This window comes from Lemur catta, chromosome 11, assembly GCF_020740605.2.
Source record: "Lemur catta isolate mLemCat1 chromosome 11, mLemCat1.pri, whole genome shotgun sequence".
NCBI classification, from domain to species: domain Eukaryota; kingdom Metazoa; phylum Chordata; class Mammalia; order Primates; family Lemuridae; genus Lemur; species Lemur catta.
In genome coordinates, this window is record NC_059138.1 from 45,500,130 (window position 1) to 45,512,245 (window position 12,116).

At 32.5% G+C, this 12,116-nt stretch overlaps 1 protein-coding gene across 2 annotated transcripts in view; it reads right to left on the minus strand.

Annotated features, from left to right (window-relative positions):
* PCLO (piccolo presynaptic cytomatrix protein) overlaps positions 1-12,116 on the minus strand; it is a 348,144-nt gene that overhangs the window by 147,453 nt on the left and 188,575 nt on the right. The gene's annotated exons all lie outside the window — the stretch shown is intronic.

Sequence of the window (12,116 nt, forward strand, 5' to 3'; positions counted from 1 at the left end):
TAGGTTCTCAAGGTAGAGGGGAAGATAGCAAAAATCACAACCATATGGAACATATAGGTAATGAGATAGAAGAAAAAGAGAAAGCACGGTTAAGGAGAAAGGGAAGGATGAAGAAAAATTCAGTGTCTGAAAAAGAAGCATGAAGTACAGTTTTGGATGTTACAGAGAGGTTACTAAAATTAAGACCAACACAGCAGCATTACATATAGAAATTGCGAGGTTACTATTTTACTTTTGAAATTCTAGGTTTTTAAAAATAACTTTTATTCTCTATGTATTATTTATTTGTATACATATTTATATATTACAATGTAACTAGCCATATTTTTGTTATATAAATGTGTATTATTGATAGACATATATTCTATGACTTAAGATTTGTGTTTTATTGGATGATATATATTATTCTTCTGTATCTTGCTTTTGTAGAATTTAAAGGCATTTAAAGGCTTTGTTAGTTCTAAATTATTTCTGACACTTAACCTACATCTTTCCTGCCTCTGAAGCCAAGTCTTTGCAGTAGTTCATGATACCATTCCTGCTACTAATATGTATTGAGAAGGAACTACTGTGTGAACCAAGCATTGTTTTTGAATTTAGGGAAAAAGAGGGAACAAATTCCCTTTTCTCATGAAAGAGAAATACAGATATTAAATTATAAAGTATTAAAAACAAGTGTGCTAAACGTTATAAAGTAAGACTAGGAGAGAGGGCATTACATACTATAGGTCCAGAGTCAGGTGAGGATGTAGGATATTCAGTAATTTAAACCTGGTAGGAGCAAGGGGGAGGATGGCATGTGATAGGCCTAGAAAGGTTGGAAGGTCCCTGTAAGCCTTATTGACAACTTGTAAATTCAACATAATTTCAACGGGGAGTCATTGAACAGGAATGACTGGATCAATAAAATTTACATATGAAAAGCTATATTATGGTGGTACTTAAGAGAGCAAGCTCTTAGAGATAAGGTTTATATGTTAGTGATATGTATGATTTCTGAGCTAGATAATTTTCAGGTAATTTCAGGTATGAGAGCAATTGTAGGAGTGATGGACAAAATAAGGGAGAAGCAATGATCACTGGAGATGGAATTCAAGAAGCTGAAAGAACAGAGAAACTAGGTGTTAAATCAGCACCCTCACAGATGTTGAAGTTGCTCAAGATCTGGCAGGAATTTTGATGGTGAGATATCACAAAAGTGGAGTCACACGACAAGAATGATTATAGATGAAACATGCTGGATTGCACTGTTAATGCAAATGTATTCTTGGAGAGAAAAAAATCCTCAGGTTCTTTATGCTTTCCTTTATATTTTTACTTTTAAAAATAAGTTTTGAGGCAGTTTGTTACACAGCAATAGATAACTAATATGCTCACTGACTTTTCCCACATTATTGCACTTCTATATATATATGTCGATTTATCTTGCTGATGATTTGTTCTCACATTCTCTTGACAGACAGTCAATCTATGCTGACAAGTTCTCCCTGGAGAGGCTGTTGCATGGGTAGACTTTTCACTGTTTTGTTTCACCTTGCCTTTTTAGGTATTTTCTGTTGCAAAGTCCTGATTCAAGACCCATAAATGACTCACTGAGGAGTGAGCAGGACCCCCTCTGGATTATTGCCTCGGTCTTCTTCCCTGGCTGACAGTTCCTATTGGATAAGATTGGACCAGTCCTTGTGCTGCTTCCAAGAAATAAGGATAATTTATTAGGTTGTTAATTAAGCAACAAGGGAACACTTTCTTGTCCTCACAGTAACACAAGATTTTAGTTGAAACCGTAGCACTTTTGTCTTTTGAAATGTATCCTGAGGTTTTTGATTTTATAAAAGATTAGATTTTTTAGTGCAAATTATTTGAAATGTTCCTCATACTGGCTACTTTCAGAAAGAATAGGCATTTGAGAAAACAACTTGCTCTGGGCAAAATGGGTTTTCTAGGCCTTCCCATTTCCCGAACTGTCTCCAGCCCTCACAGCCTCCCCTTACCTGCATGGCTAAATCAGCAAATGCAGGGCTTCCTGGCATTAAGAGAGGCCCAGACTATTTCCATTTTTTGGATATTCCTGATATATAAGAAATGAAGAAATGCTCCCAATAAGGTTACAAAACTGTGATATATTTTAAACGTTGACATTGAACAATTATGTTTTAAAATATGTACAAATACAAATATATAAAGACTGTACTTGGAGATGATATCAGATGTCTAAATTCTGAGGCTCTTTGTCAAACTAAGGCCAAGGCAAATTGTCCACCTTGATCTCTCTGATTCTTCTTTCTAATAATGAGCAAATTTTTCCACATGAAAGTTGAAAATTAGATCCCTCTTTAAAATATGTAAATTTTAATAGGTCACTTTGGAGGTGAGTTTATTACTCAGAAAAGTAAATTTCTTTTTTTTTTTTTCAGAAAAGTAAATTTTTTTTTTTGAGACAGATGTTCTCCCTTTTTTAAACATATGAAGGTAGCTGCATATTAGATTCCAAATCTCAGAACTTTGCTAATGGGTCTCTGGAGTTACAGAGCCCACCCAAACAAAGTTATCTTCTCCTTGTATATACATACCTAAAGTCTTTTTGGATGGTAATGCCAGTGATAGAATCTTTAAGAGCCATGGCTTTGGAAATCATATAAAGCACCCACGGCCAAGCTTGTCATATAAACACAAGAGCTGTTCTCTTCAAAGGACTATAAAGATTTGGAACAGGACTATACCATCCGTGAGCAATACAGAAATGAATAATTTTGTATAAAGAATTAAAGACATATTACATTTCAGTATTTCAGTGTCGTAAAGTGAAAAATTTATTAACTACAAGGGTATAAAGTATAAAGTATGGCTAATGCTAATGTCTTAGAAGACATTATATTTCTAAATTTTGCATTTTCATCAGAAAGGTACATTGCCATGTGAGAATATAGACGTATTTCTTAACTAGTTTTTTGCTTCATTTAACATTACATTTTCTTGATTATTTTCCTAGGTAGTGATGACCTCCTTTTTCTCTTTTGTTTAATCTCCCAACATCAAGTTATTCCTAAATTCAAAATCACTCTTTTTTTTAGTCACTATTTCAAAAGCTTACTGGGGCAGCTTTTGCCTATGTGCCCTCAGCGAGGCTGAATGAAGGCCTGATGACCAGTGAGCATAAAGGGAAACACTGAACTAATTTAAAAACATGGTAACTTAAAGACTATGAAAACATGATAACATAAGGATAAAAATAACAGATCAGATCACTGGAAAATGAATACTGCTCTTATTTTCTCATGTCTCTACCATTTAACTTTTACACAGTGCTGCTGGAATAAGACAGTGAATGCTCAAGGTACAACTATCTCATGCCATTTCCTTCTTCAAGAGCAAAATCATTTACCGTTCTAATATGTTACAACGAGATAATGACCACCTTCCTTTATCAGAAAATGTGTTAAATGGTTTATGTGGGCAATTTGAGGTAGAACAAAAATTTAATAATAAACATTTCCAGGAATTAACATGAAAGCTTGTCCTAAACATAAATGTGAGTAAAATGCGTATTTCCCTTTTTCTTTTTATCACTCATTCCTTTGTACTCCAGATGCTGCATATTGCAGCACTGCCTGCCAGTGAATTATTCCATTTTGAGAACAGATCATTAGTTCATAGAGATTGTAGTCCTTCCAATGCTTCTATAAAATATTTACTTATTGACATTCTTATCAGAACAAAATTAAGTTTAAGTGCTTCAGAATGCAAATCTCTAATTATGCTACATTTCTGGACATAGGGTATTAGAATTATGGTTGCTATATGATTTGCTTTCTAGAGCATCAGATCATTAGCAATTTGAAGAATGATTCAGTAACTACCTATCAAAAGCCATGGCAAATGTAAAGACCATTTTAATAGTGGCACAAAGCTTTCACTGAATTATCTTGAGATAACAAAGATATTTTATATTCAGACTCTTGAAATGACTGCCACAAAATTACAGGAATCTCTATTTTTTTTTATTTTTCTCTAACTGATTGATTATCCCTTAGCCTAGAACACAACCTTGGAACATGACATTAAAATGTTAATAGTTAAGAGATATTTTCATTTGCATATCTTTGCAGTGAATGAATTATTTCTTCTTCATAAATCTAAACTGTGTTAAATAGCTCTCTTAAAATTAAATAATTTTTTTTGGAAAGTACTTGACCATGGCCCTTATTCCATAAAAACTGCAGAAGCATTTGGTTCTTTAGAAGACAATATTATTCACAATTATTGGATGTTAAATTATAATAAATGAGTGATAAGAAATATTTTATGCAGTCCTCTAGAAGACAAAGCTCATGGGCTTGTAAGATAAAGCTCATGACAACAACAATTTTACTAAATGTCATTTTAAGAGGTTAACTTTTCCTTTCAATTCTATATATTCAATCCCATGAGAATAGAAGTATAAATAAATGGGTGATTAAATAATTTTCCAAATGGATAATCAATGAAACATGAGCTTATTGGTTGCTGTGCATTTGAGTGAGCATTTATAGGCATAGACTACTGCCCAAAACGGAAGACCTGGTTGAAACAACCAGAAAAGAAACTTTTTCTAAGTATGATACCAGTGTTGTTTTTGTTAGCACTTTTTCTATCATTTTAATACCTATGTGATATGGAAGAAATTCAAGAAATTCATGTGCATTTATTCATGTCAAAAGGAAAAATTAATGTGATGTTGACTCTTTTGTGAAGTATTATAAAACTCATTACAATTAGCAATAATAGTGGTTTCAGCTTGAAGTTCAAAGAAGTAAATGACTAAACCATGCAAGTAGCCTCTATATCTGAAGACTGAACTCTGTCATTAGGGCTGAGTTTTATCAGAAAAAACAACGGGGACTTGCTTTGTTCCTGTCATGTGAAAATACACTACCTAATGAATCAGAAATTAAAATCTGTTCCAAACTATTGACTGATTTATTCAGGTAGTTAAAATGGTTTATCAGAAAGCCAAAACAATATTTGTATTTTTTTCAAACACTTATATTTAATCATCCAGTTGGGAAGAAAGAGAAGGAATGACAAGGATAATCACCTTTAGCTTAAAATCTTCTATTTTTACTGACTTTTCATTCCCTCAGAAGAGTTATTAATTATTCTTCACAGGCCAAGCTTGTATTTGCCATCTCGTAAAATCAGAAGTGCCCCCTATTTTTGTTTTTGGCCAGAATAATACTGAGATAGCAGTTCTAAATTTAGCTTAATGATTTCTTGCATTGTTTTAATTTTTTCAACTGTTTTAATTTAAATCCTTTGCAAACTGTTCTCAAGGTGAAACTAAAATTATTAATTTTTTTTTCTGTTTATAGTTTCTGGCTAAAAATGACCACAGTTTATTTAGTCAGTTCATTTAAGACTCAGTTTACCATACTGCACTTGTTCTAGTACTCTCCTAATTCAAACTCTACACAAAATACAGGACAGTACTACCAAACAAACTAACAAAAAACACGGCCTGTTAAACAGTAGGGCCTTACTTAATGCAAATGGAATTAATGTTGGGTAGGTATAGGGGTGCAAAGAACATTGACCTGGACCTGAAGATTGCTTATCCTTAAAATATGAAATAAAATAAACATAAAGCTGACAGAAAGTAAGTGGTTTGGATGTCAACAAGCAACTGTATGTGAAATATTTTACTAATTATATGATACTATAAAAATATTTTATGTATATCTGTATATTTTGTATATATATGTGCATATACACCCATAAATGTATATTATGATATTGAATATGATGATAAAATGTTCAAACAAGTATTGGAATACATTGTTATGTCACCATATATCTTATATGTCAAACTCTACCCCAACTTTTCCAAATTTTTGTATTATAATCATATTAATTGTTTATTAATTTTTATCAGTAATAGCTAATGGAGTATATCCTAGAACTCCAAATAATTAGTAATTTGTAGAAATATAAACAAATATATAAATGTGTATATTTTGGGAGAGATGCATTTGGGAGAATATGTATGTAGCTATAATACACAAATGCAAAGTACAGAACGGTTCAAAATAGAAAGGGTAGCGAATTGTTAAGAAACTAATATGATAAAATGCATAAGAAACTAATTAATGTTAAATAATGTTCTATGGTTTTAAACTGTCAATAATAATCAATGCTCTATTAAGTCAGAACTCCCCTGTGTTAAACTGGCATGTTAGAATATGCAGTGTTACATTTTTGGCAAAGGTCTTTTACTGGAACAAAGAGAATATAAATCTGCTTCCTAAATTCATGTTAATTTGCATATTTTGAAATGCGGATATGTGGAAAGGATAGCACAAATGATCTGATTATTTTGTCCTTTAGTATGAAAAAATTTGTTTTGAAATTAATCCTTAAATATTGATTATAATGAAATGGTAATGTTAACTATTAAATGCTAAATTGATGAGATCAACTTAAAAACTGTATGATTTTTACTCACTGACATTTGTATACATGTATATATTTGTTTCAATTAATTTTTATCATATCCTCCCAATTACTAATAACCATAAATTATTTTACTGTCATTTATTTTGAAAAATACTTAAAGATAGTACTTCCTATTTTAATTTTAAAACAATTGGATTTTAAAATGAAAGATTTTAATCATAAAGAAGAAGTACCATGAGAAAAACCTATTAGTAACGAAGAAGGTAAGAGCTATAGAAAGATGAGGATTTCATTATTACAAAGCCAATCTTTAATATATTAATATATTTTTGTGGCATATATAATTACTACCATTATAAAACATTAATTTCATCAAAGTCAATTTTAATAGACTGATTCCTTATGTTGCTTTTCAAAGAGAGTAATAAAAAATAACCCTAATAAATATTATTCTTCAAATCCCATTTGGCCATCATAGCCATTATTTCTTAAATCTTTATACTCTGGAAGAATTGACAGAACTAAAATTTCTCAATTTAGGTTATGGAAATTACTGTCAGAAATAGACATTAAAGGGTTCCAAAAATCTTAAAAATAGCTATCGCAACAATAATCAGTGAAGCAAAGCATATTCTTATAAAAATCAGCTCATGAATACCATCTGCTTTGCAATAGGATCCTGGCTTAAACACTAGAACAAAAAGATTTTAACAAGGAGTTTGCCTATTACTAAAAAAATCTCTAAAACTGTTAGATAAGCATAAGAGTAGGACAAAACAGTATTAATGCTTAATAGCTATATGTATGTTTAAGGCTATATAGAAGTGATAACATTTTAAATATAGCTTTTTTAGCACAAAAATTAATGTGTGGTATCATTGGCAACATATGCTATTTCTGAAATACATAAATATTTTTGATAGAAAAATCACCAAAAAACAATGTTATAACTTAAGACAGATAAGTCTTGGAATGAATTAGGTTTCTTCCAGCTCCAAACAAGTTCTTGGAATTTGCATTGCTCTTTCTCCCAATGGATAATGCTACTTTCTCCCTTGACTTTGTGGAGAACATGCTACGTTAACCTTCTTAAAGTTACTGATTGTCTGGAGCAGTGACATAAATCAGTCTCATTGTATAGAAGAAAGAGAAAGGGCATGAGGAACACATCTTGGAGCTCTGGTTTATGAAATCTTCATAGACATAATGCTAGAGATAACCCACAGACATACAGGAGAATACTAGATTGGAATAAATTCTGAGAAAGTATAATGTCATCCTTGTAGGAAATGGAAGAAAACACGAAGGAGAAAGTGGAAGGGAACAGCTATAACACTGAACTATCACAAAAAATATAGTGGGAAGATGAATATGGTTTTGTTTGTTTTTGCTTTGTTTTTGTTTTTAGTTTTAGGTGGGAGCGAGGAATTTGTAAATCCCCCAAAATTGAAGATGATTTGATGGATAAAGAGATCCATTCACTCACTAATTAATCAAATTAGATTATCGTTATAGAGAACCTACTATTAATATCAGTCAGGCATCTTTCTGGGCACTGGGTGTGTAACAGTGAACATATTAAACAAAAATCCTCACACATTAATTTTGGTGGGAGAAGAAAGACAATAAATAAAATAACAAAGAAATAAACACAATATCTCAGATGACGATAGGTGATATGGAGAAAAATAAGGAAGGGCGTAGAAATAGAGAGTGCTAATTTAAAACTGGTCAGTTAAGGAAGGCCTCGTGACCCAAAATAATAAATTCAAAAACAGTTACTGAGAACAGGAATCTGGATTTTCTAGAGAAGCCGCCTAACATATTCCAGAGAATATGAAAAGTATACAATTACTCGGACATTTGAGAACTATTTCTACTAACCCATAAAGTAAAGCTCTTTAATGATAGTTGGAAACTTTCTGCTGAGGAAATACAGATATTGCCAAATGTCAATCTGAGAGAAAGAGAATCAGTGTTACTGGATAGCCAGACGTGGTGATGGGCAGGTTATAAATGTTAGTTTATTTAGTCATCACAAATAGATATTTGATTACTCTACTTCAGTTTCTACCCATTTTCAAGTCTTTGGCTTCCATAAAACATTTTAATTTTAGAAGTATTCTACTGACAAAACTTCGAAAATCATTGTCCATATACTACCTTTCACACTACCTTTCATTAGAAAGTATACTTCTTGTGCCTTTGCTAAATCATGATGAAAATATAGCATTACCAAGTCATACCTATATTGTAAGCCTAACTCCATGTAAAGGAATACATTCTGACTTTGTTTTGGCTGTATCTCTTGGAAATATTCTGTGGCACAAACTGGAAGACTTAAGGAAACAGTAGTAGTTTTTTTCCATCTTTACTCAGAGTTAAATATTTAAATAAGAGGAAGTAGGCTGCAAGATAAAACTGTTTGGTTACATAAATGTTGTAAAAAGGCAATTTAGTTTTAGGGCTGTGGTTTTGATACTAGACTGATGGGGTCTGGAAAAAAAAGACAAAAGAACAAACAAAAAGTATACCATAGTGCTTTGATAGATGTTATAAGTTAAATTGTTCCCACTCAAAAAGATATGTTGAAGTCCTAACATTTGTTCCCTCAGAATGTGAACTTATTTGGACACAGGGTTATATAGAGGTAATCAAGTTAAAATGAGGTCACTAGTGTGGACCTAATCAATATGACTGGTGTTCTTATAAAAAGAGGAAATTTGAGAACAGAAACAGACATGTATAAAGGGGAAAAAATGAAGAGATGCAGGTAAAAGATGGCCAACTACAAGCTAACAAGGTAGCAGAAACTAGGAGAGAGACCTGGAACAGATCCTTCTCCCAAGCCCTCAGAAGGAACTGACCCCTAGCAATCTAAGACAATACATGGGCAAGAAGAACAAAATGATCCCAGTGGTAGGAGGTCAAGCGTGACCTCTTCCCTGCCTCTTTGGTTCATCCTGTATCTTTTTACAGTTGACCACCATGTCTGGAAAAGAATAACAAATGAATAAATGAGAAAATGAGTAAACACTAGCATGAATTAATTTTCAAAAATGAATAAACCTAACCGATGGAGATTTAAACTGGAATTTTAAGGACAGCAGAGGAAATGACAAGATAAAAAGATACAAAGCATGGCACTGTATTAGCAAGAAATAATTAGGAAATGCTCAATAAGTCTCAAGCAAACTAATAAAAGGATAAGAACCATAAAGTGTGGAGTCTGGCATTTTAATTCTAACCAGGTACTGGCTTAATAAGGAGTCATGATAAAGTCACCAGCCTGTTCTTGGCATTGTATTCTTATCTGCAAGGTAGCTGGACTTGCCAATAACTAAAAATCATTCAATTTCTATTCATCATTGCAGATGTCTATAAAAAATACACAAAGTGGAAACAACTCTTTAAGGAAAAGACATATCCATCTTAGATGATCAACAAGACTTGCTAGAATTTCACCACCCAAGTTGTGGCAATGAAAGACTCTGGTCAGCAGCCAGAGTCTTTCAATATACATCCCATCCCATTGCGTCTATGATTATAATCTTCCCTTTAATAATTTATTCAATAAATATTGAGGACAACTTTGTGCCAGGCACTGTTCTAGGCTCTTGGGACTACAGCAGCAAGCAAAGCAAAATTTCTGCTCTTGCAGAGCTTATATTCTATTGGAGAAGAAAGATGACTTAAATTTAAATATACAATATAATGCATTTAAGACGTAATATGTAGAAAATGGAGAAATGGAGATATACGGTGACAGGCAGACTTATTTAGAGAACAAAGTAAGAAGACCCTTTCTGTGGAGATGCAATCTGAGCAAACCCGTCCATAGGAGTGAGCCATGCACAGATCTGGAGAGAGAAATCCAGACATGGGTCCTGGTGCGGATGAGGTTGGCACGTCCAAAGAACAGCAAGGCAAGTGGGTGAAGCAGAGTGAAGAAGGGGGAAAGTGTTGAAAGTGACCAGTGAGGTAGTCAGAAAAGCAGAAACCATATCATGCGGGGCCTTGTTAAGAAATTTCTAATATATTCTAAATTTGATGAAACTCTACTGGAGAGTTTAAGCTGTGCAGTGAGTGCCATAATCTGATGTACATCTTAGAAAATCACTCTAGGTGCTGTTTAAAGAATTGACTGCGGAGAAGGCAAGAGTAGAATGAGCCCAGGGGCTAGTGCATAGTGCAAATAAAAAATGATAGTGGCTCTGGTTTAAGTTTCTCATAATCAAGGGAAATAAATCCAAATTTTGTAATTTGGCAAATTAGACCCCTTGCAATCTGGCCCTCACTCATATTTCCAGTTGTATTTATAGTAGGCATTTTTTCCTTTGCCTTATGTCTGTTCATCAATCTGAATCTTTGTACATTTTATTCCCTATACATAGAATGCCCTCTCCTTTTCTCTTCATGGTACAACAGAGGTCTCAATCTTCATGACTCAGAACCTCTTTGAAACCTCTCCTGATACTTCCATGAAGAAGAGATGGTAGAGTATAAAACTCATCTTTTACATGGTATTGTATGTGTTTCTATATTGTTTCAATGCCTACTGAATGGTGTAATTTTTTCCACATCATTAGTCTATGAAAATTAACAATCTGTGAACTACTGAGCTAGACTTAAATTAAATTCGCATCACTATTATATCACTTATTTTTTTCAGTACAGCTAATAGTAATCCACATTTATAATTAAGAATTAATTTTATTTACTTTAAAGTAGACTCAAAGCATGTCAAGACATTTGCCTAGGAACAAATTATAAAATTCACATCTTAGACTCATAGTATCTGAAGTGTTAACAACATTGCCTATATATAAAATAGCCTAACTTGTGCATACAATAACAATACCTTTGAGTTTGTATACAATTATTCCACATTAAAGTATGGATTGAGTTTGACCAAATGGAACAAGGAACTACTGAATTGTGCTCAGTACACCTAGGATTTTTCAGACTTGGAATATTATTTGGTAATTATACTCAAGTTCTTTTATGATTAAATAGTTCATCAATATTACTGATACAGTCAGCAATACAACCTATGTAACCCATTGTATCCATTTCCAAATGGATAAATTTCCAAATCCAAAGTAAATACAGTGAGAAAAAAATACTGCTAACTTGAATTGCTTCTTTAATTGAACTCATTTGAATTAAGAGTACAGGGATATATATTAAGTAAATGGTCAATATACCAACTGGAAATATACCAAGTTTTTGATGACAGAAGCCTTCAATATTACTTTAAAAATACTGTCAAAAAACATATTTCAAAGTTTTCCATGTAATTCTTTAAGTGAATTTATAGGGCATAGCTATAAAAATAAATACCTACACACCATAACTAAATGAAAAATCACTCTGCACCATAGATTTAATTCTAGAAACAAAGCTATGCATAAAATAACTCTCTGTAAACTGGATGAAATCTCAGGGCACCAGGGGTTTTCTGACTCTGTAGTTATAATCTCCTTCCCTCACATGAAGACAGTTTTACTTTTAGAGTATACTGTTTGAGAAAAAGATATAATAATGCAATACCACTATATAACTAGAAAACTTAGAAATATATTTATAATTTATTAATATGAATATTGATATGTATATATATACTTACAGGGAGACTTCCAGTCACATATGATGACATATTTTTCAGCCCACAGCCAATGTTTAAC